Raw genomic sequence first — 22431 nt, 5'->3', positions numbered from 1 at the left:
CCATCTTAGTATCATCTGCAAACTTTGATATGTTACACTCGGTCCCCTCCTCCAAATCGTTAATATAGATTGTAAAGAGTTGGGGACCCAGCACTGACCCCTGTGGAACACCACTTGTTACTGATTGCCAGTCTGAGAATAAACCATTTATCCCAACTCTCTGCCTTCTGTTAGATAGCCAATCCTCTATCCATGCCAGAATATTACCCCCAATCCCGTGATTTTTTATCTTAAGCAATAATCTTTTGTGTGGCACCTTGTCAAATGCCTTTTGGAAGTCTAAATACACTACGTCCACTGGTTCCCCTTTATCCACCCTATATGTTACTTCCTCAAAGAACTCCAGCAAATTTGTCAAACATGACTTCCCCTTCATAAAACCATGCTGACTTTGTCCTATTAAATTATGATGATCCAAATGTCCTGTTACTGTCTCCTTAATAATGGACTCCAAAATTTTACCTACCACAGATGTTAGGCTAACTGGTCTATAGTTTCCAGCCTTCTGTCTACTGCCCTTTTTAAATAAGTACATTAGCAGTTTTCCAGTCTGCCGGGACCTTTGCCGAGTCCAGGGAGTTTTGGAAAATTATTACCAATGCATCCACAATCCCTACCGCCACTTCCCTCAAGACCCTAGGATGTAAGCCATCAGGTCCAGGTGATCTATCCGCCTGGAGTCCCATTATTTTACCGAGTACCACTTCCTTAGTGATTTTGATCGTGTTTAGCTCCTCCCCCCCTTTAGCCCCCTGTTTGTCCAGTGTTGGGATATTCTTAGTGTTTTCTACTGTAAAGGCTGATACAAAATATTCATTCAGTGTTTTTGCCATCTCCATATTTCCCACCATTAATTTCCCGGTCTCATCCTCTAAGGGATCAACATTTACTTTAGCCACCCTTTTTCTTTTTATATAACTATAAAAACTCTTACTATCTGTTTTTATATTTTATTCTAATTTACTTTCATAATCTATCTTCCCTTTCTTAATCAATCTTTTTGTTATTTTTTGCTGTCTTTTAAAGTTTTCCCAATCCTCTATCCTCCCGCTAGATTTGGCTACCTTATATGCCCTTGTGTTTAGTCGAATACTATCCTTAATTTCTTTACTTAGCCACAGATGGCTGTCTTTTCTTTTACACCCTTTTCTTCTCAGTGGAATATTTTTTTTTGGAAGTTGTAAAATAACTCCTTAAATGTACACCACTGATCATGTATCGTCTTACCCTTTAATATATTTTCCCAATCCACTCTACTCAATTCCGCTCTCATACCTTCATAGTCTCCTTTATTCAAGCTTAGCACGCTTGTTTGAGATCCAACCTTCTCACCCTCTAATTGAATATGGAATTCAACCATGTTATGGTCACTGATTCCAAGGGGATCCTTTACTAGGACATTTTTAATTAATCCTGTCTCGTTACACAGGACCAGATCTAAGGTTGCTTGCCCCCTGGTCAGTTCAGTTACATACTGCTCAAGAAACCCATCCCTAATACACTCAATGAACTCATCCTCAAGGCAGCCCTGCCCAATTTGATTTGTCCAATTAATATGATAGTTAAAATCCCCCATAATTATAGATGTTCCCTTATTACAAGCCTCAACTATTTCCTGATTGATACTCCGTCCAACAGAGTTGCCACTGTTCGGAGGCCTATAGACTATGCCCATTAGTGTTTTATTCCCCTTATTATTCCTTACCTCCACCCAAACTGTTTCATTATCCTGATCTTTTGACCCAATATCATTTCTCTGTATTACAGTGATTCCTTCCTTTATTAACATAGGCACCCCACCTCCCCTTCCTTCCTGCCTGTCCTTCCTGATCGTTAAATAACCTGGTATGTTTAATTCCCAGGCATTGTCACCCTGCAGCCATGTTTCTGTAATGGCCACAAGATCATACCCATATGTAGATATTTGTGCCATTAACTCGTCTATTTTGTTACGAATGCTACGTGCATTCAGATAGAGAACTTTCAAAGATGTTTTGTGACACTTAGTTCCTGCTTTTGCCCTTTTTATTACTTTACCTTTTACTCCATACCTTCTGCCCCTTCCTGACACACTCTGGTTTTTAATTTCCCCACTGCTACCTAAGTCTATGACCTTCTCTGTTGTCATTTTTATTATTTGCTCTCTAGGAACCTCCCCCCCACTAGTTAGTTTAAAGCCCTCTCTACAGCCCTAGTTATATGATCCGCCAGGACTCTATTCCCAGCACTGGCCAAGTGAAGCCCGTCCCAACGGAACAGCTCCCTCCTGCCCCAGTACTGGTGCCAGTGTCCCAGGAAGCAAAACCCATTTCTCCCACACCAGTCTTTGAGCCACGCATTTGACTCTCTAATTTTATTTGTCCTAGCCAAATTCACTCGTGGCTCAGGTAATAATCCAGAGATTAGTACCCTTGTGGTTCTGCTTTTTAATTTGGCCCCTAGCTGCTCAAACTCCCTCAGCAGAACCTCCTTCCTTGTCCTATCTATGTCGTTGGTACCAACATGGACCACGACAACTGGATCCTCCCCCTCCCACTCCAAGTTTCTCTCCAGTCCAGAGGAGATGTCCTTAACCCTGGCACCGGACAGGCAACACAGCCTTCGGGACTCTCGCTCTCGGCTGCAAAGAACTCTATCTATCCCCCTAACGATACTATCCCCTACCACTACAACATTTCTTTTAACTCCCCCCACTTGAATGGTCCCCCGCTCCACGGTGCTGTGGCCAGGTTGCTCATCCTCCCCGCAGTCCCTGTTCCATCCTCACAGGGAGTAAGAGCCTCGAACCTGTTGGACAAGTGCAAGGGCTGCGGCTCCTCCAACACTACCTCCTGGATCCCCGTACCTGCCTCACTTCTAGTCACACCATCCTGACCCTGGCCACGGACTACATCTGAATTAATTAATCTAATTGGTGTGAATACCTCGTGATACACAGAGTCCAGGTAACTCTCCCCCTCCCTGATGTGTCTCAGTGTTTGAAGCTCGGACTCCAGCTCTTCAACACGGAGCTGGAATTCCTCGAGCAGCCAACACTTACTGCAAATGTGATCACCGTGAGCATCAATGGTGTCCACCAGCTCCCACATATTGCAGCAGCAACACATCACCTAATCTCCCATTCTATGTAATTAATTAAATTTATTAATATTATTCTTAAATACCCTCTGCCCCAATTCTAGATGGTGAATATCACACCTTAGAAACTATAAACCAAAGAGATTTAAGCTTAAAAAGGGAGAAATACTTACCAACCAATCACTTACCCGCTTTCTGGTGACGTCACACTTGGATTACTTTTTACCTCTCTCCTTCCCTCCGAGTTCCCAGACTGGAGATTGGTAAACCTTACCTGGTCTCTGGGACTTTTATAGCCCCGCTGCTGCCGCTGAGTTCCCGCCGACGCTGTGAGGCCTTACCTGGTCTCTGGGACTTTTATAGCCCCGCTGCTGCCGCTGAGTTCCCGCCGACGCTGTGAGGCCTTACCTGGTCTCTGGGACTTTTATAGCCCCGCTGCTGCCGCTGAGTTCCCGCCGACGCTGTGAGGCCTTACCTGGTCTCTGGGACTTTTATAGCCCCGCTGCTGCCGCTGAGTTCCCGCCGACGCTGTGAGGCCTTACCTGGTCTCTGGGACTTTTATAGCCCCGCTGCTGCCGCTGAGTTCCCGCTGACGCTGTGAGGCCTTACCTGGTCTCTGGGACTTTTATAGCCCCGCTGCTGCCGCTGAGTTCCCGCCGACGCTGTGAGGCCTTACCTGGTCTCTGGGACTTTTATAGCCCCGCTGCTGCCGCTGAGTTCCCGCCGATGCTGTGAGGCCTTACCTGGTCTCTGGGACTTTTATAGCCCCGCTGCTGCCGCTGAAACACCCGCCGACGCAGTGAGGCCTTACCTGGTCTCTGGGACTTTTATAGCCCCGCTGCTGCAGCTGAGTTCCCGCTGACGCTGTGAGGCCTTACCTGGTCTCTGGGACTTTTATAGCCCCGCTGCTGCCGCTGAGTTCCCGCTGACGCTGTGAGGCCTTACCTGGTCTCTGGGACTTTTATAGCCCCGCTGCTGCCGCTGAGTTCCCGCCGACGCACTGAGGCCTTACCTGGTCTCTGGGACTTTTATAGCCCCGCTGCTGCCGCTGAGTTCCCGCTGACGCTGTGAGGCCTTACCTGGTCTCTGGGACTTTTATAGCCCCGCTGCTGCCGCTGAGTTCCCGCCGACGCACTGAGGCCTTACCTGGTCTCTGGGACTTTTATAGCCCCGCTGCTGCCGCTGAGTTCCCGCCGACGCACTGAGGCCTTACCTGGTCTCTGGGACTTTTATAGCCCCGCTGCTGCCGCTGAGTTCCCGCCGACGCTGTGAGGCCTTACCTGGTCTCTGGGACTTTTATAGCCCCGCTGCTGCCGCTGAAACACCCGCCGACGCAGTGAGGCCTTACCTGGCCTCTGGGACTTTTATAGCCCCGCTGCTGCCGCTGAGTTCCCGCCGACGCACTGAGGCCTTACCTGAGTCTCTGGGACTTTTATAGCCCCGCTGCTGCCGCTGAGTTCCCGCCGACGCTTTTCCTTAACCACAATGATATGCTGCGAAATTGCACAACTAATGCTAAGCCTGCGTGAAGGTGCCACTCCGGCCACTTCTCTCTCTCCAATCACCCTGTGTTACCACCAATTCAATTGCTCCTCCCCTGCTTGCTCTTTACCAGAAATTTCATTTTGCACACAATCCAACCGTGTGACTCAGACCAGCCAATTGTTCAATCTCCAATCCATTTTAACGGTATTTTGTTGCAACTCCCTGTTTTTCCATGTGCTGGCATTGGTCACGTGTCTTACAAAATTCAGCCATGGACTTAGAGATTCTGGGCCAATGAAACTGCTGTTTTACCCCCTGATGTCCTGCAAGAGGGATGTCATGGGCTACTTTTTCTTTTCATTCTCAGGACGTAGGTGTCGCTGACAAAGGCTGGCATTTATTGTCCATCCCTATTTACCCTGAAAAGGTGGTGGACCTTCTTCTTAATCCATTGGTAGCGGTTTGATATACCTGAGTGGCTTGCTAGGCCACTTCAGAGGGCAGTTAAGAGTCAACCATATTGGTGTGAGTCTGGAGTTACACATAGGCCAGGTGAGGTAAGGACAGCAGGTTTCCTTCCCTAAAGTACATGAATGAACCAGTTGGATTTTTATGACAATCGGACAGCTTCATGATTACTTTTACTGATAAGAGGACTGGCATCATATTCCTTACAGATGATATTGTCATACTCCCAGCAGTAATTTATATCTAGCTGTATCTACCTGACCTGGAGCTGCATGATACTGACAATGAAAGCACAGGGTTGAAACATGTTCCATCCCTCAGCAATGACATCTCTCACCTTGACAGATACAAAAAAGGTTCACACATTAGTGGTCAATCAGGGAAGATCTAGTCAATGATGACAGCGATTTCAGAGGGGAGAAGATTCTGTTGAGTAAAACAAGACTAACAAAATAATTTGGGATATTCGGCCCGATTTTAACTCCGGGACAGTTTTCGGTAGGTGAGTGGCGGTGTGAGTTAGAAACTGACCTACTGCTCCAGAAGTGAAGCCCAGGGCATTTTAACTCCCGGGCCTCATTTAAATCCTGCTGGTTGACTTCCTACCTGTTCCGGTCGAGAAATTGGTGGGAAGTGGTAGAAAGTTGAACGACCCACAGATCGCCCGCCTGACCAGACAGGTGGTGGGATCGGCTGCCAGGGCCGTCCCTTGAGGGTCTTGCGATCGTGGCAGGGGAGGCCTAAGCTTTCCTTGTGGGGCTCGCAGAAGCACTCGTGCTCCTCCAGGCCCCACAAGGAAAGTAAAAAAGATTTAACTTTTCTTCTTCTTTACCTCTTTTTATCCTGATCCTCTTCCCCGACGGAAAACTCACTGCAGCTTCCCATTCAGGACACTGAGTTAACATTGCAATCGGGTCCCGATGACATCATCAGGACCCGACATGCAAATGTAGAAAAAGATCCTGCCAACTTTGGGCGGGTGCCCTTGCTACCTGCTCAGTTCAACAGGTCAAAATTGGGAACCATCAGCTCCTGGCATCTCTAGGGTGGGTAGATAACCTGGGCAATTTTAATTGACCACCCATCTGGTTTCCACTGGATAGGTAGGGTTAAAATTGTCCCCAGTTAATTTTTTGTCTCGGTACCCACTAGCATTATTTGTATCACTAATATAACATGCATGTACTGTCTTGTTCTGCTTTGTGCTGAATTCCTCGTTCCTATATAATCAGTTTAAATTAGTCACTGCATTAAATTAGTTTCACTTATAAATTATGTAGTTATCTCAAGAAACTTTAATACATGTCAAGGGACACACAAGATGATCTCGTAATGAAAGAAGATTATACACTTGGCTGAAAAAATAACAAAATGTTAGTGAATACACCTTGTAGGTTTAGTTTTAAAAGGCAAACGTTGGAGCCAAATGCATGTCATATAATTTCTAGAGGGAGCCTCAAAACATGGCCTTACTTCAAAGGCAGTAAATAAATCAGGAAGCCTTATAAAAAGGCACTATTCTAATTCTTTTAATGAACCACTAGAGTTAATTCAAAAATTTCTGGTAAACTTTTGTTAAAGGTATAGGATGGATATCTCTCTGAGTAAGACAGTAACGTTTTATTAGTTTAATCTTTTCAGTACCAGTACTGCAGTTATATAGCTGAAGGGACTGTTATGGCTCACTCCAGGACCCAGTGGGATAAGGTATTGGGTCTGCAGAACTCCTTGGCCTCAGGGTTTAGTTACATCCTGAAATATCTTAAGCTTCAACATACTGTACTAATCTGCACTGCTGTATTTGAAATTCTATTTGATTTCATAATTGAGATTCAAATAACTAATCAGAGAGGTGGGTGTTTGCACACCTACTTCCAGGTTAAATGTTACAAAATATAGTCAAGCACCCAGAACAGATGACATCATATTACAGTGGCATCCCAGCTGCCAGGAGACAAGCAGTTCAGATGAAACGAAGGCTGAGCACCGTCTGCACATTATCAAACTGGCATCATTCCAGTGTGGAACACTCATGGCAGAATGAGGGAGTATTGTAACCATGAGATAAACATTAGTGGCTTCCACTGCAAAGTTCTCTCCAGAATATGGACCACATACATCCACTCCAGATTGGGAGAAGCCTCTTATTGAAGCAGGGAGAACAGATATCATTAGCCTTCAAAATATGGAAATTTTACTTTCATACTGTAACTATGAAAATCATTCTGCATCTTTTAGTATGAAAGCTGTAATGTGGGGAAACATACAGGGTGAAATAGGGCTGATTGGTAGAGCATATTGTTGTACTAACTTAAAAACAAGGGACATACGGTGAAAAATTCGGTTGCTTTACCCCTCTCATTAGTACCCTAAGAGGGCGCTAATGGGGCACAAAGCAACTAGCGCCCGGACGCGGCGATGTTTGCGCCGCTCGCAAAATTGACCAGACATTTTGTGGCGGTGCTAAACACTACCGCCACGATCTCCTGCGCCCGCAGATCGTGACGTCAGTCGAGCGTGCAATGCCCCGGTAGCGCCCCAGACCGGATATTGAGTGGCGCCCCCTGCCTTACTGCCTGCCGCCAACAACGATAGGTTGAGGGGAACATTTTGCAATCGGGAAGGGACTGGGGGAGCGCTATTTAAAGGCAACTGTTTCCTGCCTTTTTTTGTCGGCGACATTTTTGCACCACGCATTCTGAGAGAGAGAGAGAGACTTCTGGAGAGATTCAACGCTGTGTGAAGGAGTTTTGGGTACTGAGCAGCACTTTGCAGGTTCATTTTGATTTGACCTTCCTTGCTTCGATTTAGAAGAGACTATGGGGGCTGCACTCTGAGCTCTTTCCCTGGGCCTCTCCATTGTTCTTTCCAGCAGATTTGATGTACAGGTCTATCCAAGCCGAGATTCAAGGCTGCAATGAGCAGGGTGTGGATGGAGAGCAAGATCGACCCTCCCCTTTAAGAACTGGCTGGCGTCAGTGTGTCTGTTTTCCATTGCTGACTGACATCACATGAGTTTCGCCAGCGCTCTGAGGTAGCGTCTCGCTCCTTGGCGTTAGCGCCTTAAGAGAGGCGTGTAGCGCCTGATTTAGTGCTCCAATCACCTCCAGGGGTGATAGAAGCGAAGTTTGCAGTCGGAGACAATAATTAGCGCCAGGCGCTAAACTTTGCGCCCGGCCGATAATTGCGCCCCAAATGTGGCGATACCGAATTTCTCCCCCTTGAAATCTTGTTAGATTTTTGATTTTGGTGCAATGTAGATTCCCTCCATAAACTTCAGCTCATCCAAAACTCTGCTGCCTGTATCTTATCTCGCACCAAGTCCTGTTCACCCATCACCCCTGTGCTTGCTGACCTGGTCAAATCCAGCCCCTAATGTCTCCTCCTTTGGCTCAGTGTCAATTTTTGTCTGATTACGCTCTTGTGAAGCGCCTCGCGACTGCATTAGAGGCCCTATATAAATGCAAGTTGTTGTTAAATGTACAAATGTAACAAACTCAGATTTCATGTACTTCTTGGGGCTAACTCTTTCTAAAGCACCGTTGCTAAGTAACTGGCATTTTTCTAAGATAAATAATGCTCTCCCTCCAGTCCCGACCATCAATTCCAGGCGGAAAATCCTTACCTTTCGGCAGTTATGATTATTCAGCCTGTTTAGAATGGTATTTTTTATTTTGATAGTCCTCTCTCATTCTGCAGCACTGTGGGTTTTTTTAACTACCATTCTTATAAGTGGTTATCTTGCAGTACTCAAAGAGTTAATATGAAATCATCACTGCCAGATATTCACTTACCAGGAACCGATGTAGCGCCGCCCAGCCTACCCGTGCAATAGGTATTTGGGCTTTATTCACAGGGTAAGCAATCATTAAAAAAAGATATGGATGGTTTCCAGATTTCTTTAAAGCTGAAAAATTCCTTTGCACTGGGCTTCAATCCGAGTTTCCAGTCATGTTGCAAAATCCTGCCTTATTTACATAAACGTTCAAAGTGAGCAGTTATTCAACATTTCTAATGCTTTTAATCAGATTTTTTTGCTTAACTCCCTCCCGACAGTCTGTTACTGCAAGTAAAATATTCATGTTTTAACCTCACCACCCAAACTACTAAGTGTAAAATACCCTTGCAAAAATGTTGGAAGTGCTAATGCATGCCTTACAGACAAGTGGGAGCAATATAAAGATCAGCAGAAATATTAGCAACGCAAGGCTGAGGCTTTTTTTCCTCTGGAAATTAGCTTAGAAATTATTACATGCAATTTAGCTGCAATAATGCAAATACCATGTGAATCTTTTGAAGGTGGTTAAAATATGTGACAAAGGATGCTGTCTAGATTTGCCTATCGATAGGTTATGATTACAGCCTACGTAGTTACTCCAGGAAAGGATACGGCAGCTTGAAGTACCTTGATCTTTGTGCAAAACACACAAGCAGGTGGGCCAGCTGTAGGGTGAATGTGGTCAGGTGACCGTATTTGTGAGGCAGGTTGCTGGCGTGGGTGGATTATGCTATGCTAGTGTGTAGGCAGCAGCAATTTACTCTTCCATGTGACAAAGGGGTGGGAGTTGCACTATAGGTTAGCTGTGTCTGGCAGCAGGTGGTCAGTCTCAGCCGCTGAGATGGGGGAGATAAGACATTCCAAAGCCTTGCTCCAGAGGCTCTGGGGTGGGGGACTGTGCTTTAAGGTGCAGAGTCACTGAACTTGCTCATTTGCTGCAGAGCTAACAAGTCACTGCGTTCTAGCAGGCACATTGAAGTACAGGTAAGGTTTGAACAAGCTGGTTATTTACAGAGCTGCGTGAGAAGCCCTGTGAACATGTTGCTACTCAAATGTGTTGTAACTAGAAATAACCTTAATGCAGTATCGATCAGCATTTTCAAAATTAATTTGATATGTTCTCATCAACCAGCTCCTGAATGCATGCACAACCCAGATCTGTATCTGATGGGACTCAACTGCAGGAATACGGTAATTTTAAAAATGATTTCTATGGCTTTCTGTGTAAGAACATTTCTAAAGTAACTAGAGTAAAGTTCTGATGTGCAACTATATCATGAAGATTGCATTTTAAACAACAAGCTAATAATTGTGTTTATTAGAGGTGAGGTTTGGTTTAAAGAGTACAGAATGGAGCTTTCTTCTGATCTACAACACACAGAATCTAATGTGTGTAAAGGTAGGTACAGTGTAAGAAAAATCAGATTATGTACATCACATTTATATTATTTTGTTCTACACCCCTAATACGATCCTCACTGTAATTGGGATAGTGCAATTGAAGTAACCAACGGGGGCAATTCCAGGGGTTTATTCATGGCTTTGTGAATTTTGCTCTTTGGATGATCTTGGATTCAGGTTGCCTGTTCCTTTAAGAGATAGTAGCACATGTGCGCAGAGGCACATAGTGTGTTGCTGCCATTTTCTCCACTCCACCACAAGTTTCCCCACAGTGGGAGTCAACATATTCCTGTCACCTATAGCTGTAGTCAGAATAACAAAGGTAAGTGTATATTTTCAATTATTTTAATATGAATGGGGCATTTGGCACCTGCTGAGCTGGTGGGTATGGACTCTCTGGTGGTTTAGGTATGCATTGGATTTCACAGACAGACTGTTTGGAAAGAGTGTTCTCTAATCTCTGGCATCTGGTGGTGGAGTACTGGCACTGTTTATAAGGGCCGTTTGCATCGTACCTCTGCAGTTATGAGCTAATTATAGTGATACTGTATGAAATACCCCACTCACATCACTAAAGACATGCGTTCCATGCTGGGGGCAGATCGTCAGATTTGACACTTTTTAACCCTAAAATTTTCTCCCTTTGTCCTCAAATGATAATTCATTCTGGAGTTTTGGTTCCATGGCCTTTCTTCACATGCTAGCCTCGAGAGCAAATTTTGGCAGACTATTCAACTGTGGGTATGGCAGCTGACCCTGATCTTGTCCTCAACCAACATCCACCCAAATGCACTTACCAGGAAGTGACACTGAATACTAATCAGGAGTGGGAACTCTAGCTGATTTTGCTGCTCTCCTAATTAGGGCATTAGCTCCAATTATAATGCCATACAACTGCCCTTGCTGAGATCAGTTAAATCAGCACAGTACAGATTGAACCCTGTTGCTCTGTGCAGCTCTGTCCCACATCATTCAGCACATTTACCCGCCAAGGCATTGGTGGAGCTTAAAGTTCCTTTTTAAAATGATTTTCTGCAAATTTGTAATATTTGAAACTTCATCACCTTATAGAAATCTATGAATTGTTTTGTCGTTATGATATTTTCTGAAGAAAGATAATATTGATATTCTTGTTTCAACTTTAATGCAAATATCCATCCTGATTTGGAAATGATGAGTTCTCATTCTGCATAATTAATTAGTCCTTTGTATAATGCATAATTGTTTTGTTTCAGAATTGGCAGAAATTCTATTATGTTCGTAATTGTTTCATTTTGCTTCATTATGTCATCTTGAGGAAAGCTTCATATCTGCTGGGTAGCTTTACTAATTGAGCTTTGAATTTCCAAACCATTCGTTCAAAGCCCAAACCGTGAATTACAGTTGGAGCTGCTGGTTCCCATTGGCCCCAGTTCTTGGCCTCACAGCTAGATAACAAAGGGAGGATTCCAGCTCAGGGGAAGAGAAATAGTGGCAGGACTGATCCTGCTCTGTGAGATTTTACTTCCAGTGAGCCAGCCATAGCGCAGCAATGAGAAAAGCTGTGGCAAAGTTTGCAGCCTAGTACTGTATGACCCAACTGATGGAGGAAGTCTGCTGGTGGGAGGCAGTATAGGGAAAGGAAGTGTGGCAGGAGAGTGGGAGGAAGTGGGGCAGCAAGAAATGGCAGTAGGAGACAAAGCGTGACAGTCAGAGCATGTCATGGGGGCGGGAGTGCAAGAGAAAAGATACAACTGTGGAGGAGCGAGTATTTGGACAAGGATAGAGCCAGCAGGTGTGAAGAAAGAGGGAGTGCAGCAGTGGGAGGCAGCAGATAAGCCATTTAAAAATATTCAAACTATAACAATATGACATGAAAATAACAATTTAAAATTCACCATGATATATATATTTGATGGTTTTTAACAATTTAATTGTTAATTTTTAGCCGAGTTTTCTTGATGTTCAATGTCGAACAAGGATTCATTAGGACGGGGGACCAAAAACTTGGTCAAAGATGTGGGTTTTAAGAAGGGTCATAAAGGAGGAGAGGGAGGCAGAGAGGCAGAGGAGCCTCAGCAGGGAATTTGACTCGAGAGGGAATTCCAGAGCCTAGGGTCTAGGCAGCTGAAGGCACGGCTGAAAAAGGTGCAGTGAAGGGAGGCAAAGATGCACAACAACAACAACTTGCATTTATATAGCGCCTATAACATAGTAAAATGTCGCAAGGTGCTTCACATGGGCGTTATCAAACAAAATTTGACACTGAGCTACATAAAGAGATATTAGGGCAGATGACCAAAAGCTTGGCCAAAGAAGTAGGCTTTAAGGAGCGTCTTAAAAGAGGAAAGAGAGGTAGAGAGGCGGAGGGGTTTAGGGAGGGAATTCCAGAGCTTAGGGCCTCGACACCTGAAGGCAGGTAGCCAATGGGAGAGGGATTCAAATTGGGGATGCGCAAGAGGCCAGAATTGGAGGAGTGCAGATATCTCATAGGGTTATAAGCAATGTTCCCAGTAAGTTGTGATTTGTTCTGCGCGGCCTGTTTCTTTTACTGCGCGGTCCCTTTAAATTGCTGCAAAATGTGCGGTACTTACAGTGGAAAAGCCAGTGAGCGGCCTGCGTGGATCCTTTCCTGTGACTGTGCAGCTTAGAGAGAACATTGGAGGAGGTTACAGAGATAGGGATGGGCGAGGCCATGGAAGGATTTGAAAACAAGGATGGGAATTTTAAAATCAAGGCTTTGGTTAACCAGGAGTCAATGTAGATCAATCAGCACAGGGGTGATTGTTGAATCCGTGGTTCAGTGGATATGCTATTATTAAATAATCACACGGATGCTGTACATTAACAATAAACAGGTCTTTACTGGAGGAGGGTAGTCTCTAGACTGGGGGTACAGAGGCATGTGCAAAGCTTATATACCGGTGTGGTCACTGCCGGTACTACAGTATACAGGAGCTGTAAAAGTAGTTCTGACTTAAAGGCACATACACTACAATTCCTCCCCTTTTAGATTAGTAATACCCCTTATATTCAAATAACAATTAACATTTCAACATGTACATTAAACAACAAAAGTCCATTTATAGATTCAGTCTTTGGGGCGGCTTCCTGACCCTTTCGGAATAGCGCCTTTCCGGAGGTTCTTGTTCTTGGCGCAGAGGCGATTCTGACCCCTTTTCATCGGGTAGTTCATCGGGTTCCACTGCTACTGGGTCTGAAGTAGATGCTACCGGTATGTCGGGTTCATCCCCAGGTACTCGAGGCATGGGGTTGACGCGTTCCTGTGACGCTAAGATCTGATCGACGTGGTGTCTCACAATGTTCTCCCCGACATCCACTGTGTACATTAATGGCCCCTGCCTTGTACATATCGCTCCGGGTTGCCATTTCTCTGTTCGATAGTCACGGGCCAAGACTGGTTGCCCTACATTGAAGCTCCTTGTCGGCATCTCATTGATGTGCTGGAATTGTTTGTCCTCAACATTTCTTCGCACATTTGGTCTGAGCAAGTCCAGACGAGATCTCAACCTTCGGTTAAAGAACATCATGGCCGGGGTCTGGTTGGTAACTGTGTGTGTCGCGTTTCGGTAGGCTAATAAGAAATTGTCCATCTTATGCTGTAGTGGAATTTCATCGTCACACATGGCCTTTATCGCCTTCTTAAAGGTTTGTACAAACCTCTCAGCCAATCCATTTGTGGCTGGATGATACGGGGCGGATGTGTAATGCCTTACCCCATTCCTTTTCATAAATTTTTGGAACTCGTCGGACACAAACTGTGGTCCATTATCAGAGCAAATCTGCTCTGGCAAACCGTTTCTGGCAAATATGGTCCATAGGACTGCAATCGTTTTCTCTGTAGTGGTTGAAGACATTTTTATCACCTCAGGCCACTTTGAATGAGCATCCACTGCTATTAAGAACATTGAGTCCATGAATGGACCAGCGAAATCAATATGCACCCGTTGCCATGGAGAGGAGGGCCACTCCCATGGGTGTAGAGGGGCATGTGGTGGTACATTTTAGACCTTCTGGCATCCTAAGCAGCTCTTAGTTAGGTCTTCGATTTGTTGATCGATTCCCGGCCACCACACATAAGCCCTAGCAAGGCTTTTCATTTTCACTCCCCCCAGATGACCTTCATGTAGCTCATTTAGCACTCTCTCCGTAAACTTGGGTGGAATCACCACTCTGGATCCACACATCACTGTCCCCTGGCATACTGACAGCTGTTCTCTTCTGGATGAGAATGCTGGCAACAGTGAGTCGCCATGTGTTGGCCATCCCCTCACCGTCAATTCATATACCCGCGACAGCGTCGGATCATTGCGGGTCTCCTTCTCTATATCCGCGTTTGTTACTGGCAATCATTCAATTATTGACGAATAAAATATCTCGATAGGGTCCACTGCTGGTGCTTCCTCCACAGTAGGCAGTGGCAGGTGCGATAGCCCATCAGCGTTCCCATGCTGTTTCGTGCCTTTATATTCTATTTCATATTGATTCACCCCTAGAAACAGGGACCATCTTTGTAACCGCTGTGCAATCACTGGAACGCCCTTCTCAGGATTAAAGATGGAGACAAGTGGTTGGTGGTCAGTCAGTAAGGTGAACTTCTGCCCATGCAGATAGTGGTTGAATTTTTTTACTCCCCATACTAGGCTGAGGGCCTCCCTGTCAATCTGGGCGTAGTTGCGCTCGGCTGAGGTTAGTGACCGAGACGCAAAGGCTACTGGCCTCTCCAACCCGCCTGGGAATTTGTGCGACAGCACTTCTCCAATACCATAGGGTGATGCATCACATGCCAAACGAATTGGTAGTGCTGGGTTGAAATGGGCCAACACCTCTTTTGATGTGATCAATTCTTTACACTTCTGGAAAGCTCATCTACGTTCATCATCCCACTTCCATGGTACCCCTGTTTGCAGTAGGGTGTTCAGCGGGTGTAATACCGTAGACAAATTTGGTAACAACTTGTGGTAGTAGTTTACCAGCCCGAGGAACGACCTCAGTTGTGACACATTTTCCGGTGCTGGAGCCTTGACTACTGCCTCAATCTTGTCAGGGGACTTATGTAACCCCTCTTCATCGATGACGTGGCCACAATACGAGATCTGTTTCTGGAAAAACTCGCACCTGTGGCAATTAGCTCATAGCCCATACTCCTTTAATCTGGTGAGCACCTTTTCCAAGTTGGCGAGGTGATCACCGTCATTTTCGCCCGTGACCAAGATGTCGTCCAAATAACACTGGGTCCCTGGAATCCCTTGCAGGACCTGATCCATCGCCCTTTGCCAGATAGCCGGAGCCGAGGCTACTCCAAACACCAGCCGGTTGTATTGATAGAGACCTTTATGAGTGTTGATCGTAAGGTAATGTTTCGAAACTTCTTCTACCTCCATTTGCAAGTACGCCTGGGCTAGATCAATTTTGGTGAAGCATTTACCTCCAGATAGCGAGGCGAAAATATCCTCAATTTGTGGAAGCGGATATTGCACCGTGTGAAGGACTGGGTTCACTGTCACCTTAAAATCCCCACAGATGCGGACCTTCTTTGGTTCCCCAGGTGTATTACTCAACGACCTCTTCATTACAGGAACGATGTAGCCCACTCGCTCCAGTCCACTTTGGACAGTACTCCTGAACGTTCCAACCCTTCCAGCTCTGCTTCAACAGCTGGCCTGATCACATAAGGCACTGGTCTGGCCTTCAGAAACTTTGGGCTTGCATTTTCCTCTATTTTAATCGTTGCTGTTATTCCTTTTATTGTTCCTAGTCCCTCCTGGAACACTTCTTTTGCGTCAGTTAGCATTTTTGACAGTCGTCCAGGTGTGACGTCGTCATCCTTTTTGGCCTCAACCTTCAGGGCCTGTATGGAATGCCAATCTAATTGTATCTTCCAGATCCATTCACGTCCTAGCAGTGGTGGTCCTCCATCTGGCAATACATATATATCCATTTTAGGTATTTCCTGGCCTTTATATGTCACTTTCACCCTTATTTTTCCTTTGGGGTAGACTTTTTGCCCCGTATACGTCTTCAAGACAATCTCTGTAGCTTTCAAGGGTATGTGTGAAAATAGCCGCTTGTAGTCTCTTTGATTTATGACTGTTAGAGCTGACCCTGTGTCCAATTCCATTTTCACTTGGACTCCGTCTATCTTGAGTGTAACCCAGATAGTCTGGTGATCCTCCATTTCGGTTACCTTATGTAGTTTCAGACAGCCCAGCTCCTTGCTTCCGGAGTCTGTGTCACTTTTCTGTTCGTCTGAACCACTGTCCATCACCTGGTGTACCTTTTTGTACTTCTCCTGTGGAGATTTCTTAATGTCGGTTTTCTTCCCAGAGCTGCAGACTCTTGCTATGTGTCCTGCTTTCCCACACTGTCTGCACACTTGGTCCTTGAACCAACAATCTTTCTGGTCATGTGTTGTTCTGCCGCAGCGATAGCACTTCCCTGTTCCATAGGACATTTCATTGGTGCCATATTCTTGCGGTCTCCGTTGTATCTCTGCAGCGCCCCTTGCGGGTGCTTCGTGTGATACTGGCATACTGAAAGCTTTGTCCAGCGTAAGATCCTTTTCCGACAGAAGCCGTTTCTGGGTTCCTTCACTCTGTAGCCCACACACAAACTTGTCCCTTAACCTATCTGCTAGTCCCGCTCCAAACTGGCAGTGTTTCGATAGCTTGCGCAGTTCCGTTAGGTACTCAGCATTGCTTTCGTCTTTATGTTGGTTCCTTTTATGGAACTTAAATCGTTCTGCTATCAGCAGCGGTGTGGGGTTTAAGTGGTCCTGTAAGATTTCTACTATGCTTTCAAAATTCTTGTTTACCGGCTTCTCTGGGGTTATTAGATTTCGCAGTAACCCATAAGTTTTTGCACCCATGGAATTTAACAGAACCAGTGCTTTATTTGCATCTGGCACTTCATTCGCCCTGCAGTACACCTCAATATGTTCCACATATGTCGCCCAATCTTCGACTTCATTGTCGAACGTAGAGATACTGCCACTCTTCAGCATCCTTGGGTGTGAGTTAACTGTCAAAAATGGCGCCTCCCGCGCTTCCCCTTCTTCTCCGCTGGCACAAAATGGCGTCTCCCGCGCTTTCCTTCCTTCCCGCGCTCGCCCTTCTACTCCGCTGCAGCTTCTAAAAATGGCACCTCCCGCGCTCTTCCTTCTTCTCCGCGGCTCAATGGCTTCTCCCCTTTCTTCGCCCCACGGACCCTGTTCAGCCCGTGAGCCCTGGCTGTGCTCTGCGCGTTCTTCTTTTTATATTTTTCGACGCCGCTCAGCCTAGAACCCGGCTGTTTCTTTACCCTCTCTCTCTCCGGTTTGTTTTCTTTTTCTCGACGCCGCTCGGTGTTCAACCCTCGGCTGCGCCCTGCGCTCTTCACCCTCTGCCTTACCCCGTCGATGCTGCTCGGCTTTCTCTCCGCCGTCGGTCGGCTCCAGCCGCCGCTGCTCGGGAAGGGTCTGCGCTGGACCTGTCATCGGTCTCTTACTGCTCGTCGTGGCTGGGGAACCAAGCCCAGCTCTCCACAGCCTCCCCTGCGAAGTTGAATCTCTGCCTGACTGCCGGGCGGTTGCTTGTGGTCGACGCCCGTGTTCCTGGCCTCGACTATTTTTTAATTTTTTTTATGTTGCAGGTAGATTCGAATCGACACTCGTCGTCACTGTTGGATCCATGGTTCAGTGGATATGCTATTATTAAATAATCACACGGATGCTGTACATTAACAATAAACAGGTCTTTACTGGAGGAGGGTAGTCTCTAGACTGGGGGTACAGAGGCATGCGCAAAGCTTATATATAGGTGTGGTCACTGCCGGTACTACAGTATACAGGAGCTGTAAAAGTAGTTCTGACTTAAAGGCACATACACTACAGTGATGGGTGAACGGGACTTGGTGCGAGTTAGGACACGGGCAGCAGAGTTTAGAATGAGCTTAAATTTATGGAGGGTGGAAGATGGGAGGCCGGCCATGAGTGTGGTGGAATAGTCACGTCTACAGGTAACAAAGGCATGGATGAGGGTTTCAGCAGCAGATGAGCTAAGACGGGATGGAGTCAAGCGATGTTACGGAGGTGGAGATAGGCAGTCTTAATGATGGCACGGATATGTGGTCGGAAGCTCACCTCGGGGTCAAATACGACACCAAGGTTGTGAACAGTCTGGTTCAGCCTCAAGACAGTTGCCAGGGAGAGGGATGGAGTTGGTGACTAGGGAACGGAGTTTGTGGTGGGGACCGAAGTCAATGGTTTTGGTCTTCCCAATATTTAGTGGGAGGAAATTTCTGCTCATCCAGCACGGGATGTCAGACAAAGTGTCTGACAATTTAGAGACAGTGGAGCGGTTGAGAGAGGAGGTGGTGAGCAATATTCCCTGTAATTTTTTTTTAGTGCTCGGGCCCTTTAACTGGCTGCGCGGGCCATTCAAATCTTGGCGCATGCGCGGTTATTCCCATTGAAAAGCCAGTGAGCGGCCTGCACGGGACCTCCAGACCGCAGCGCAGCTTAGCAGGAATGTTGGTGGTGAGGTAGAGCTGGGCGTCGTCCGCATACAAGCACATTGTGTTTTCGGATTATGTCACCAAGGGTCAGAGTCAGGAATGGAGTGTTCGAGGGCGATTGTAGGGCTGGATGAGGTCACAGAGATAGGTATGGGTAAGGCCATGGAGGGACATAAGCATGAGAATAAGAAACTAATATCTGAGGTGTTAATGAACTGGGAGCCAACGTAGGTCAGCGAGTACTGCGGTGATGGGCAAGTGGGACTTGGTGCAAGATAGCACATGGGCATCAGAATGTTTGATGAGCTGAAATTTACAGAAGATGGAGGATAGAAGCCAGCCAAGCATTGGAATAGTCAATTCTAGAGGGGACAAAGGAATGGATGTGGGCTTCAGTGGCAGATGGACTGAGGTAGGGATTGAGGTGGGTGACTTTACAGAAGTGGAAGTTGGTCTTTGTGATGGAGAGTATATGGGTGGGAAGCTCAGCGTGGGGTCAAATAGGATGCTAAGATTGTGAGGGGGGCCATGGATGGATGCTTGGGAGACTCCCAAAGTGATGATAAGCAGAGAAGCCATTGTAAGAGATGCTCTGACTACACTCAAGTAGCTAAGAGTGAAACCTAAATGAGGGTAGTCTTATCAATCTGAACAATAGAGGAGAAGCGTTGGAGGAGGAGGATGGCGTAGTCAACTATGTCAAAGATGGCAGAGAGACCATGAGCTCCTTGTACTTATTAGAATTAAAGGTGGGGGCTCCAGGGGAGAGGGGTTTAAGAAGGTGGGTGGTAATGAAAAGAAGCCCAAAATCATTTTTGCTTTCTGAGATAATCCTAGCTTTGTGGGTGGTTCTGACAGAGGAGACTGAAGCCCAGTGGAGATTGATGCAGTGCAGCCAGACCTGGTGGTGGATTGCTAAGCCAATTGTATGCAAGATATGCTTAATTACGAATGGAAGAAGTGAAGATTTTGCTGGGGACAAGGACATCAAAATGTGGAGGTGAGGTAATGGTTGAGCAAATGGACAGCTGTGGAAATATTGTGGCAAATGGAAGGCCAAAGGCTAAGCAGTTGAGAGTTTGAAAGTGCAGCTGTAAATGATTTGGGAGGGAATTTTTTTCAGGGGCGATGTAGAAGGAAGTTGGAAGGGCACATGGGAATGTGGTGGTAACGGATGCAGGAAAATGGTTGGTGATGGTCTTGTCAGTAATCAAAAGCCCAGGAGTAGAGAGGCCAAGGGAAATGGTGAGGTCAAGCGGGTGGCCATAAATATGAATAGGAGAGTGTATATGGAAGGGGAGGTTTAAGGAGGACAATGAATTCAAAGAAGAGAGGGCAAGAGGAACTGAGATTGAAACTGAAATCACCAATGAGTCGCTGCTCAGTGCAGAGCCTAAGGGAGGAGAGGAGGGAAGATATATTAGGGAAAATCTTGGGGTGGAGCTTAGGAGACAGCAGAAAATGAGAATTGTATAGGCAAGATGGGTGGAACAGGTAAGGCGCGAGAAGGAGTGCATGGTGGGGCTGTGGAGGGGGGGAGAGGGGGAGACCAAGATGTCAATTGGCAGTAAAGGCCATACCACAATCACAGTGGTTTGAGCAGGGCAGGAGGAGGAAAGTATAACCAGGCGGGGAGGCTTTGGTAAGGGGCAAGGTGTTGCCACCAATGAATCAAGTTTGAGTCAAAGCCAGGATCATAGAATCATAGAATGGTTACAGTACGAAAGAAGGCCATTCGGCCCGTCAAGCCCATACCGGCTCTCTGCAAGAGGACTTCAGCTAGTCCCACTCCCCTGCCCTTTCCCCGTAGCCCTGCAAATCTTTTTCCTTCAGGTACTTATACAACTTCCTTTTGAAAGCTGTGATTGAGTCTGCCTCCACCACCCTTTCAGGCAGTGCATTCCAGATCTTAACCACTCGCTGCGTAAAAAAGTTTTTCTTATGTCGCCTTTGGTTCTTTTGCCAATCACCTTAAATCAGTACCCTCTGGTTCTCAACTCTTCCACCAATGGGAACAGTTTCTCCCGATCTACTCTATCCAGATCCCTCATGATTAATCTTCACTGCTCTAAGGAGAACAACCCCAGCTTCTCCAGTCTATCCATGTAACTAAAGTCCCTCATCCCTGGAATCACTCTCGTCAATCTTTTCTGCACCCTCTCTAAGGCCTTCACATCCTTCTTAAAGTGCGGTGCCCAGATCTGGACACAATACAGGTGCACTATCCCTTATCCAAAACCCTTGGAATTCGGAATTTTTCGGATTTCAGAATGGTGTTCAGAATCAGTATGTAATATCCTAGCGGGGGTCTGGGCAGCACCCCGTAAGCAAACACATTAATATTTCTGCAGCGAACCTTATGAATATTCACACTGAGTGGGATAAATAAAGACTATAAATAGTATTACAGTTTATTTGTACAGTAATAATTTGGTAAATTAAATAGTGGGATAAATATAGACCATAAATACTCTACGCTCCACGAAAAAACTTTCGGTTTTCAGAGGTTTTCGAATTTCGGAATTGCGGATAAGAGATTGTCTACCTGTACTCCAGTTGAGGCCGAACCAGTGTTTTATACAGGTTCATCATAACTTCCTTGCTTTTGTACTCTATGCCTCTATTTATGAAGCCCAGGATCCCTTTTTTAACCGCTTTCTCAACCTGCCCTGCCACCTTCAACAATTTGTGCACATATACCCCCAGGTCTCTGTTCCTGCACCCACGTTAGGATTGTACCCTTTAATTTATATTGCCTCTCCTCATTCTTTCAACCAAAATGTATCACTTCGCACTTTTCTGCGTTAAATTTCATCTGCCACGTGTCCACCCATTCCACCAGCCTGTCTATGTCCTCTTGAAGTCTATCACTCTCCTCCTCACTGTTCACTATACTTCCAAGTTTTGTGTCATCTGCAAATTTTGAAATTGTGCCCTGTACACCCAAGTCCAAGTCGTTAATATATATCAAGAAAAGCAGTGGCCCTAGAACCGACTCCTGGGGAACACCACTGTATACCTTCCTCCAGTCCGAAAAACAACCGTTCACCACTACTCTCTGTTTCCTGTCACTTAGCCAATTTCATCAATGCAATCATCCTCAATAAGATTATGGATGGCAAGGACTTTGTTCCTTGATTGAAGAGTCATTCTGGAAGGAAAGGTGGAGAGGGCTAATGATTGTTGATCTACAGCAGCATCCAAGGGGGCAGTGGTGGGAGGGGTGATTTGGGAATTGAAGGAAGTTAATGAGGTTAGTCTCCTCCAGGCAAGCTGGGTGGGAGGTGCGTAGGCCTCGGGTGTTAGCAGTGCAGACCAGTGGATCTGGTATGCCAGCAGATGAACAAAGAGTGAAACCCAAGAACAGAGCAGTGGAGACCAGGGAGCCAGGGGAGGGTGTAGGTAAATCCACAGGATCAGTGCAGATGAAGGAGCTGGTCTGAGGAACAGCTGTAGGGAGACAAGGAGCATACAACAAGAGCAGCAATCGGATCTCGATGAGCCGCTCCATTCTCAGTTCAGTGAAGGGTGAAGAAGGAATTCTGAAGGATTAGTGGCGCAGAACAGAGTCAGCGACCATGGGATGCAAATAGATAGCCGCAAAGCAGAGATGATTCAGCAGGAATGGATCAGAAGTAGCCCAGAGTAGAGTGAAAATCTCAGGGAATGAGCAGAACTGAAGCAGTCCAGCAGAGAATACAGTCTCAGTAGACCACAGCAACGAAGGT

Source organism: Somniosus microcephalus, chromosome 14 (genome assembly GCF_052327205.1).
Source record: "Somniosus microcephalus isolate GS21.2 chromosome 14, FLI_Smic_1.0, whole genome shotgun sequence".
Lineage (NCBI taxonomy): Eukaryota > Metazoa > Chordata > Chondrichthyes > Squaliformes > Somniosidae > Somniosus > Somniosus microcephalus.
Note: the sequence above shows the minus strand (reverse complement) of the source record.